The sequence below is a fragment of the Prorops nasuta genome, unplaced genomic scaffold (genome assembly GCF_024137725.1).
Source record: "Prorops nasuta isolate Cenicafe-Biocafe unplaced genomic scaffold, Cenicafe_Pnas_1.2 PNAS00007, whole genome shotgun sequence".
Taxonomy (NCBI): domain Eukaryota; kingdom Metazoa; phylum Arthropoda; class Insecta; order Hymenoptera; family Bethylidae; genus Prorops; species Prorops nasuta.
The window spans coordinates 8,267,297-8,276,556 of record NW_027116804.1 but is presented as its reverse complement, the minus strand read 5'-3'; positions in this window follow the sequence as shown (position 1 = coordinate 8,276,556).

Sequence of the window (9,260 nt, the reverse complement as noted above, 5' to 3'; positions counted from 1 at the left end):
ACATTGATGCAGTTATTAATTCAGATGAGTATAAATTTAACCATTATATACAGTAAAATTTATTGGAGTACGAGATTCTTTGTGGTTTCTATGATTTTTGCAGGTAGTTTTCTTTATCACAATCTTTGAAAGTCCTATCAAATGAGGAAAAAGGATTAGCAAGGATATCTAGGAGGGATAAGAAATTAGACGAAAGGACTGCAATTTAAAGAAAAATGCAGGAATTGTCCAACATTTGTTTATTTGAAGTTTAAGTGCAGCCTCCACTACATGAACTATATAATTATAGCTGATGGTTAATTTAAATTTGTTTAAATTAACAGATCCTAAAAGTAAGAATTACATTTTCTTATTAAATTAGTTCACAACTGTTAACCGATTAAAGGAAAACTAATACAGTAGCAGTTAAAATATAAGAAATATTTTAAATTAAATAATAAAGTATTTATTCTATTTTTCTTACATGCTTAATAAGATAAATATAATAAATTTTGCTTTAATATTTGTAGATTCTGATGATTATGGATCCATCTGCTATAATTAGTTTCATTTTTGATACAATCGATGAGCAAGATGAGTTATCATTAGAAACAACAAGGCTAAATCATTTCCTTATTCCAAATTTTTTTACAAATATTGCCTTACGTTAGTCCTTAACAGGTAACAAAATATATGTTATCAGCTATTTAATATTATAAATTATTTTGAAATTCTATGCTTTTTTTTAGATTTTAAATCTCATTTTCGTGTCAATAGAGAATCATTTGAAATATTAATTGCAACCATTGGCCCAATCTTAGTTCAAAAAGGAAGTTTTTGCATATCAGTTACAAAACAAGTTGCAATTGTTCTACGGGTATTTGACAACCAAGAAGTATATAGGAAATTGATTAAAAACTAATTATTCCACATATCGGTGAGCCTCTTGGTAAATCTATTTCTTTGATAAAACTTTAAATTGAATATTATTATAGTAACTATTTGCCAATTTTTAATATATAGCTACATATTACTCACCATTTAATTGCACCGTATTATCCATTATATATATCCCGTTCTTTTACTACTATTGTATTAGCTTTCCTTCAATCGATTAAGACATATAAACTAATTTAATAAGAAAAAGTGATTCTTATCTTTAGAATCGTTTAATTTAAACAAGTTTAAATTAACCATCAGCTATAATTATATAGTTCATGTAATGGAGGCTGCACTTAAACTTCAAATAAACAAATGTTGGATAATTCCTGCATTTTTCTTCAAATTGCAGTCCTTTCGTCTAATTTCTTATCCCTCCTAAATATCCTTGCTAATCCATTTCCTCATTTGATAAGCATCTCAAAGATTATGATAACGAAAACTACCTGTAAAAATCATAGAAACCACAAAGAATCTCGTACTCCAATAAATTTTACATACATAATAGTTAAATTTATACTCATCTGAATTAATAACTGCATCAATGTGTATTACAACAGCATAAATGTATTCTGTCGCTTGGAGAGCACCTCTTCATTATTGATTGATTGCTAATATTCCAGTTCTTCCATTTACTGATATTAAATGTCATTTTGACACATCACTCTACCAGACCATGGACGCCGCCATCTTAATCCGATCCCATCCAATCCGACCAGAAATAAATAGATACGCCGCACTCTAGGGAATCTAGTGTTTCTTCGTTAACGATTACATGACTGTAACCAAATGCCAATCCAATCCGATCCAATCCGTAGAAAAGAAATACCCAGTAATACCCACTGACAAGAGAATAGGTTATTGTCAGCAATTGTCAGTGGTTAGTGTTGGTCAGTGTTGGTTAGTGTTAGGAATAAACAGCAGAAGTAATCGGATGCTTACGTTCAGTGATCTGATGCGGGTTAGGGTTAGACCCAGTTTCAGAGCTGCAACTTTCGAAAAAACTCTAGATGGATCCGAGTCTAGTGAGGAGGCTTCCGCGAGTGGATCTGATCGGATCCGGGTTAAAGAGGATTAAGGTAGGACGTACTCAGACGTGATCGAAATTCAAAACAGCATTGGTAAAATTTCAATAAGCAAATAAAGGTAAACTTAGTTATAAACTTTTATTATTAACATTTTATCACGTAGTTTTTTAATTTCATCAGGTAAAAATAAAAAATTAAGAAGAAATAAATTATATTTAAAATGATAACCTTAATCTTATTTTGATTGTATTTAAATGGCAATAAATTTTCTGTATATTTGCAATTAATTACTAAATTTTTTCAGAAATAAAGATGGATCAATACTACGCTCACAATAGATATGTAGGTATGTAAAGTTTAAATGTAGTACAGAATACTAAAATAGTAAAGTATTCAGTTTTATTAATTATACTTTAATTTCCTGCACAACCCTAAACATTGGAGTGAAAAAAGTGTATTTGCATTAATTATTAAATCTTAATGTCATTAGACTTTATTAAAAGGAAATATTTTAATTAATACTTTCTTTTTTTTGACAGATCTGAATAAATATTCCTGGACAATTGGAAGCACAAAATTGTTGTTGGAACATATAAGGAAAAATAAAAACATAATACAAAATAAAAATATTGGTCAAAAAAAATTATGGGAGGTAATTGCTGCAGAATTAGGTAAAAAAGGATATTTAGTTAATGGCAAGCAGTGTTCAAATAAATGGAAATCCTTTAACTTGTTGGTAAAACCTATTGCTATTGGTCACTTGTCCGTTTTTGACACTTCAATCACGTCGGAATACGTCCTACCTTAACCTCTTTAACCCAGACCCGATCAGATCCACACGCGGAAGCCTCCTCACCAAATCCGGGTTAATCTAGGGTTTTTTTCGAAAGTTGTATTACTGCGACTGTAGTAAACCCTAACCCGAATCAGATCACTGAACGTAAACATCCATCATCTGCAATATAATTATACGCAAGTTATGAGGAACAAACATCAGATAAGTATTTCGTGTGTCATAAAAAGTATATAATTATTTTACTATAAAAGAGATTGATTCTTTGTATTATATATGTTACAGATTATTTCCTGAATCCTAATATATATAAAGTGAGCAAAGACAATGGTGGTACCTAGATATTGGCTATACAATGGAGCTTTATTATTGTAACATGGTTGTTTACTCCATACGGATGATGCATTATGGCAAGCTGTTATAAGCATTTGTGAGTGAACTGAAACGAAGCTATTTTAAAAGTTATGCATTAGCAGGACCAGAGGGATTATATATTTCTTCCAATACTGGTCAGGATCACTTTTATAAAAAATTATGGTTATTTATTTTGTTTACTTTCAATTAATATTTCACAATGACGAGCTGTGGTTTGCCAAAAGTTGAAAATAAGGAGAGAGAAGAAAAGTTTGGATATGTCTATGTATTTTCTGGACTAAGTTAGTTAATTATTTTTATTCATATATTAATACAATAATTTCTTAAAATTTACCTTTATAGTAATATTTTATTTTTGATTTTAGTTGTGCCACCAGAAAAGATGTCTGATTCAGCTATATAAGAGTTGATACGAGTGGGCTATTATGAATTAATAGTAGGAATTATTCGTTTAGGCGATATGGTTACCACATTCAGGAAACAATATATTTTTGGTTTTTATGAGTCAATCTCTCTTTAAAATTTTTTTAACCCACCTAAATACTTATTTACTAATTACAGATTTACAAGGAAACCAGCGGTGTAACTGTAGAAAATGCAGTATTTAAAACAGAAAAGCCCTTACACGTTGATTTGTAGCCTGGTGTTATTAGCAGCATTTTCAATGACATACAGCATCTACTCAAAGACATCAACAAGCTTACTAGCCCCATTTATATTCCAAAGTGTGTTAATGTGCCTTACTTGTCCCATACTACACATCCTGGGAACGCAATCCATTAAATGTTAAAAGTGGCAGCCACATCACTGATGTTGATTTATTTGGAATTGTTCAGGAGACCACACTGGTAAAGCACAGTATGTTACCTCGGCAGTAAATATTGAAGAGGATTGAACGAGTTCTATGACAAGAAATTTCCTCAATTTATCCTACTCACAGCAAAAGTTAATCAGATTCTTCAAGAAGAATAGGATTTGTATGCAATCAAGTCGTTAAAGGACAACTTCTTGCAAAAAATAAGTAATTTCAACGATTCGAGCTTATATCGTGCAAATTAGGAGTTTGTTCGTAAATTCTATTTTATTTTTTCTCTCTACCTACTCATCGTACGATCGTTTCCGTCCATTTGACGAAAAACGTACAAATGTTGCGAAATATGATCGCATTTTACGATTATTATGTATGGTATTTCTATCTAACAATCTATTTCTCATAGGAACCTTTGAAAGACGGTGATGCAAAGGTTTTTTGAGCAGACTTCTATCACCGTGACGAAAACATCCAACAAGCATTCCTGAAATTGTCCCACTGAAAGCAAAAGTTTATGAAATTCTTCAGGAAGAACAGGATTTGTCTGAAATCATGCAATTGGTTGGTAAAGCTTCCTTAGCTCAAAGAGGCAAAATAATCTGGAAGTTACCAAACTGTTAAAGGACGACTTTTTGTAATAAAACAGGTAATTGGAATGATTCGAGTGTATAACTTGCAAATTATTAATGTTTATTAGTAAATTCCATTTCCTTCTTTCTCTCTGGCTATACGCCATATGATTATCTCTGTCTACATTATAAAACCGTAGGAATGTTGCGAAATATAATCGCTTTTTACAATATGGATAGGCAAGCCGTAGAATTAACAGCTCAGTCAGACGATAATAAAATAACGTTATCGTTGAAATTACTTGTTTTGTTGGAAGAAGTCGTCCTTTAACGACTTGATTGCAGACAAATCCTATTCTTCCTGAAGAATCTGAATAACTTTTGTTGTGAGTAGGACAAATTCAGATAACTTCTTGTCATAGCACTCGTTCAATGTTCTTTAATATTTACTGCAGAGGTAACATGCTATGCTTTACCAGTGTGCTCTCCTGAATAATTCCAACCAAATCAACACCAATGACGTGGCTACCATTTTAATATTTAATGGATTGCATTCCCAGAATGTGTAGTATGAGACCAATAAGGCACATTAACACACTTAGGAATATAAATGGAGCTAGTAAGCTTGTTGATGTCTTTGAGTGGACGCTGTAATGTCATTGAAAATGCTGCTAATAATACTAGGCTACAATTCAACATGTAAGGGCTTTCCTGTTTTAAATACTGGATCTTCTACAGTCACACCACTGGTTTCCTTGTAAATAAGTATTTAGGTGGGTCAAAAAAATTTAAAAGAAAGATTGACTCATAAAAACCAAAAATATATTGTTTCTTGAATGTGGTAACCATATCGCCTAAACGAATAATTCCTTCTATTAATTCATAATAGCTCACTCGTATCAACTCTTATATATGGGAATCAGACATCTTTTCTGGTGGCACAACTAAAATCAAAAATAAAATATTACTATAAAAGTAAATTTTAAGAAACACTTATATTAATATATGAATAAAAATAATTAACTAACTTAGTCCAGAAAATACATAGACATATCCAAACTTTTCTTCTCTCTCCTTATTTTCAACTTTTGGCAAACCACAGCTCGTCATTGTGAAATATTAACTGAAAGTAAACAAAATAAATAACCATAATTTTTTATAAAAGTGATCCTGACCAGTATTAGAAGAAATATATAATCCCTTTGGTCCTGCTAATGCATAACTTTTAAAATAGCTTCGTTTCAGTTCACTCACAAGTGCTTATAACAGCTTGCCATAATGCATCATCCGTATGGAGTAAACAACCATGTTACAATAATAATGCTCCATTGTATAGCCAATATTTAGGTACCACCATTGTCTTTGCTCACTTTCTATATATTAGGATTCAGGAAATAATCTGTAACATATATAATACAAAGAATCAATCTCTTTTAAAGTAAAATAATTATATATTTTTTATGACATACGAAATACTTATCTGATATTTGTTCCTCATATCTTGCGTATAATTACATTGCAGGTGATTACTTCTGCAGTTTATTCCTAACACTAACCACTCACACTAACCTCTGTTTCTCCTGTCAAAAAGTCTCCATTTCAGTATTTTCAGCTTTCTTTAAATCTTGATATGAGTAGGCAAAATACCTACGTTACCGGTCTATCAAACATTGATCAGTTAGAAATTTAAAGTGTACATAAAAAAAAACATTGTTTCATAAGTATATTCTAAAATTGAACGTACTTCATATATCGATTTGAATTGATTCTAATTGACCAATTATAGATCAATAAATGAAAGTATACAATAGTTTGATGAGATAACAAAAGCATCAATTACCTACATTACCATAATGAACTTGTTCTATATCTTTGTCCAAAATGACCGACATTATGAGAGAAAGTTTTAATCTGATTGATTGATCTATCGATAAAGGAATCTGATTGGCTATAAATCCTCAAATGTCATTAAAGCGCAGGATAATGCGCAAAGACTATTATACCAATAAACCTGAAATTAAGCAATTCGTATAACATCTATATACCAATTAATTTTCGACATATTCGTGATATACCATTTTTGATGTTCAAATTTATTCTAACGAAAACCATTGTAAGGACACCATGGCTGTAAGTAATCTTTTAGGTATATCCGTGTAATTGAAAATATGTAAAAATGTATTCATTTTCTATTTCCTTTACACAATTTATAATAAAATATATGTTAATAAATATATAATAAATATTTGTTTTACTTTTTATGTTAACAGAATAACCAGCAAGCAGCAATTGCAGCCAACCAGGCCAACAATCAGGCCCAATGCCAAAGCAACCCTTCGGGCCAGCGCCCATCAACCTCACGGGCAGGGGTATCTCCTGCGATTACCCCTGCCCAGCGAGGTCCCCAGCAGGGGCACCAGCCGCAGCCACCCTCAAGACGGCAACAACCTCCTCCCCCGGAACAACCACCACACAACGATGAAATGATGGACGTTCCGGGGGAGGAAGGCCAACAAAATGGCCATAATGGAGAGCAACAGCCTCCCCACCGCCCCTATCACAGTAAGTTTCCCTAATATTTTGTACTATGATATTCGTCCACATTTATAATTAAATAAGATAACACCATTTTTATATTTAGCTTTTAAATTAATTCTGTCTTTCTTTTTTTCAGGGAGGAGGAGGAACTACCGGGCAGGCCGCATTACCCGACAGCGGCAAGATGCCAATAATTATCGGAAGATGATGGCTGGCCTTGGATTTTACGCCGCTAAGGTTTGGGCCAATGTTGAGAGAGGCCAGAAGAGGATTGAGCGGCGGGGAAGGGGCGGCAGAGGAAGAGGAGGCTATTATTAATAATGTAAATATTAAATAAAATTAAAATTTATTCATAGATGCTTGTGTTTATATTCAATTATACAATAGCCTATAAATATGATAACCTTGATTATATCCTATAGTACTCATTGCTTGTTTACCCATTCGCACAGGTGTTTTGTGGACTTTAATCTTAATGCGTATATAAGACAAAACCTGTGCAAACTCCTATTAAAGTAAATAACTCTATTTCAAGTTTAGTTGTTTTTTATTTATACAAGTTTTGTTAAAATCAATTGACCTGTCATTCTACCAATTTACATCTACATATTCAATAGTTTGAAAAAATATACAAATCTAATATCAATTGCAGGGAATTCATTAGTAAAAAAACAATTATATTAATTACTGTCTCGTAAGAAGTCTTCAAATGTTCTTACACCTTATTCCAATAACTTTATACGTTCTTTTTACATAAGAGATTCACAGATTTTTACAATAACATATTGTCTACATAAACGTTGAACATCACAGCTGATCTGAACGCATCTATAAGTAATTATACAATTTGTAATTTAATGAATTTGAAAATGTATGGAAGTATTAAGAGTAAACTATTACCTATGTTGATGCTGTGTAAAGATAGAAACAAAGCCATTTATTAAACCTTTTCTTCTGACCAGACGTAAAACATTAACTAATTTTTTATAATTTTTAGTTGTTCCTAAGATTTTGCCATTTTAAAAAATCATATAAACCTCTCTTTATTGTTAACTTCTTCTCCTCCTAGTATATTTACATTTTCCACATTAAGATTAAACGCTAACCTATATTCGGCTCTTATTTCCACTACATCAGTAGTAATGCGCATCATTAAAGCTCAATTTTCACTAACCAACACCAATCTTTAAAATAGAGTTGAAAGAAAAATTAACCTTTTCTATTAAATCATCTGTCCTACGTAATAAAACTCACTTACTTCTCCTTGAAGAGTTTCATTTGTTTATAGCTTTCTCCATTAAGACGGCTGTATGGATAGTGAACCTGATATTTTCTTAGTTTTCTCAAATCGAGAATTAACACTTCATCATATCTAGCAGAGAAATATAATATAATCTTGATAAAACTTTTGATACACAATAATACTCCATTTTAAAACTTCTGGTAGTCCAATGTGTTACACCATAATGCTCCATTTTAAAACTTCTGGTAGTCCAATGGGTTACACCATAATGCTGCATTTTAAACCTGATAGTCCAATTAACCTTTTATATTAAAAGCAGATGTTTCTGTATAGTATGTAAAAGCCTATAACAAATATAGCTTACATATATCAGAAATAGCAAATGCTTATCCATTTGTAATTGGATCTTTTTTCATGTGTTTCACAAAATCGAATGGGGTAGTTTTTATTTTTGGAATATTCTTATGAGCCACTTATTTTAACTGAAAGTAATTGCACTTTAACTATAATATATTTTTAATATAAGTTAAATATGGAAATGAGTTCTTACCTCCTAGTGAAATCTTTTAAAAATGTATTCAAACATTAACGATATTAAAGAACCAGTTATCTCCAATCATTTTAACCTTAAATAGTCCTTATCATCATATCTAGAAAAGAAATATAAGATCTTGTATTAAAAGCTGATATTTCTGTATAGTATGTTAAAGCCTATAACAAATATAGTTTACATATATCAGAAATAGCAAATGCTTACCCATTTGTAATTGGATCTTTTCTCATGTGTTTCACAAAATCGAATGGGGAAGTTTTTATTTTTGGAATATTCTTATCCGCCACTTATTTTAACTGAAAGTAATTACACTTTTACTATAATATATTTTTAATAAAAGTGAAATATAGAAAATGAATTCTTACCTCCTACTGAAATCTTTTAAAAATGTATTCAAACATTAACGATATTAAAGAACCAGTTATCTCCAAT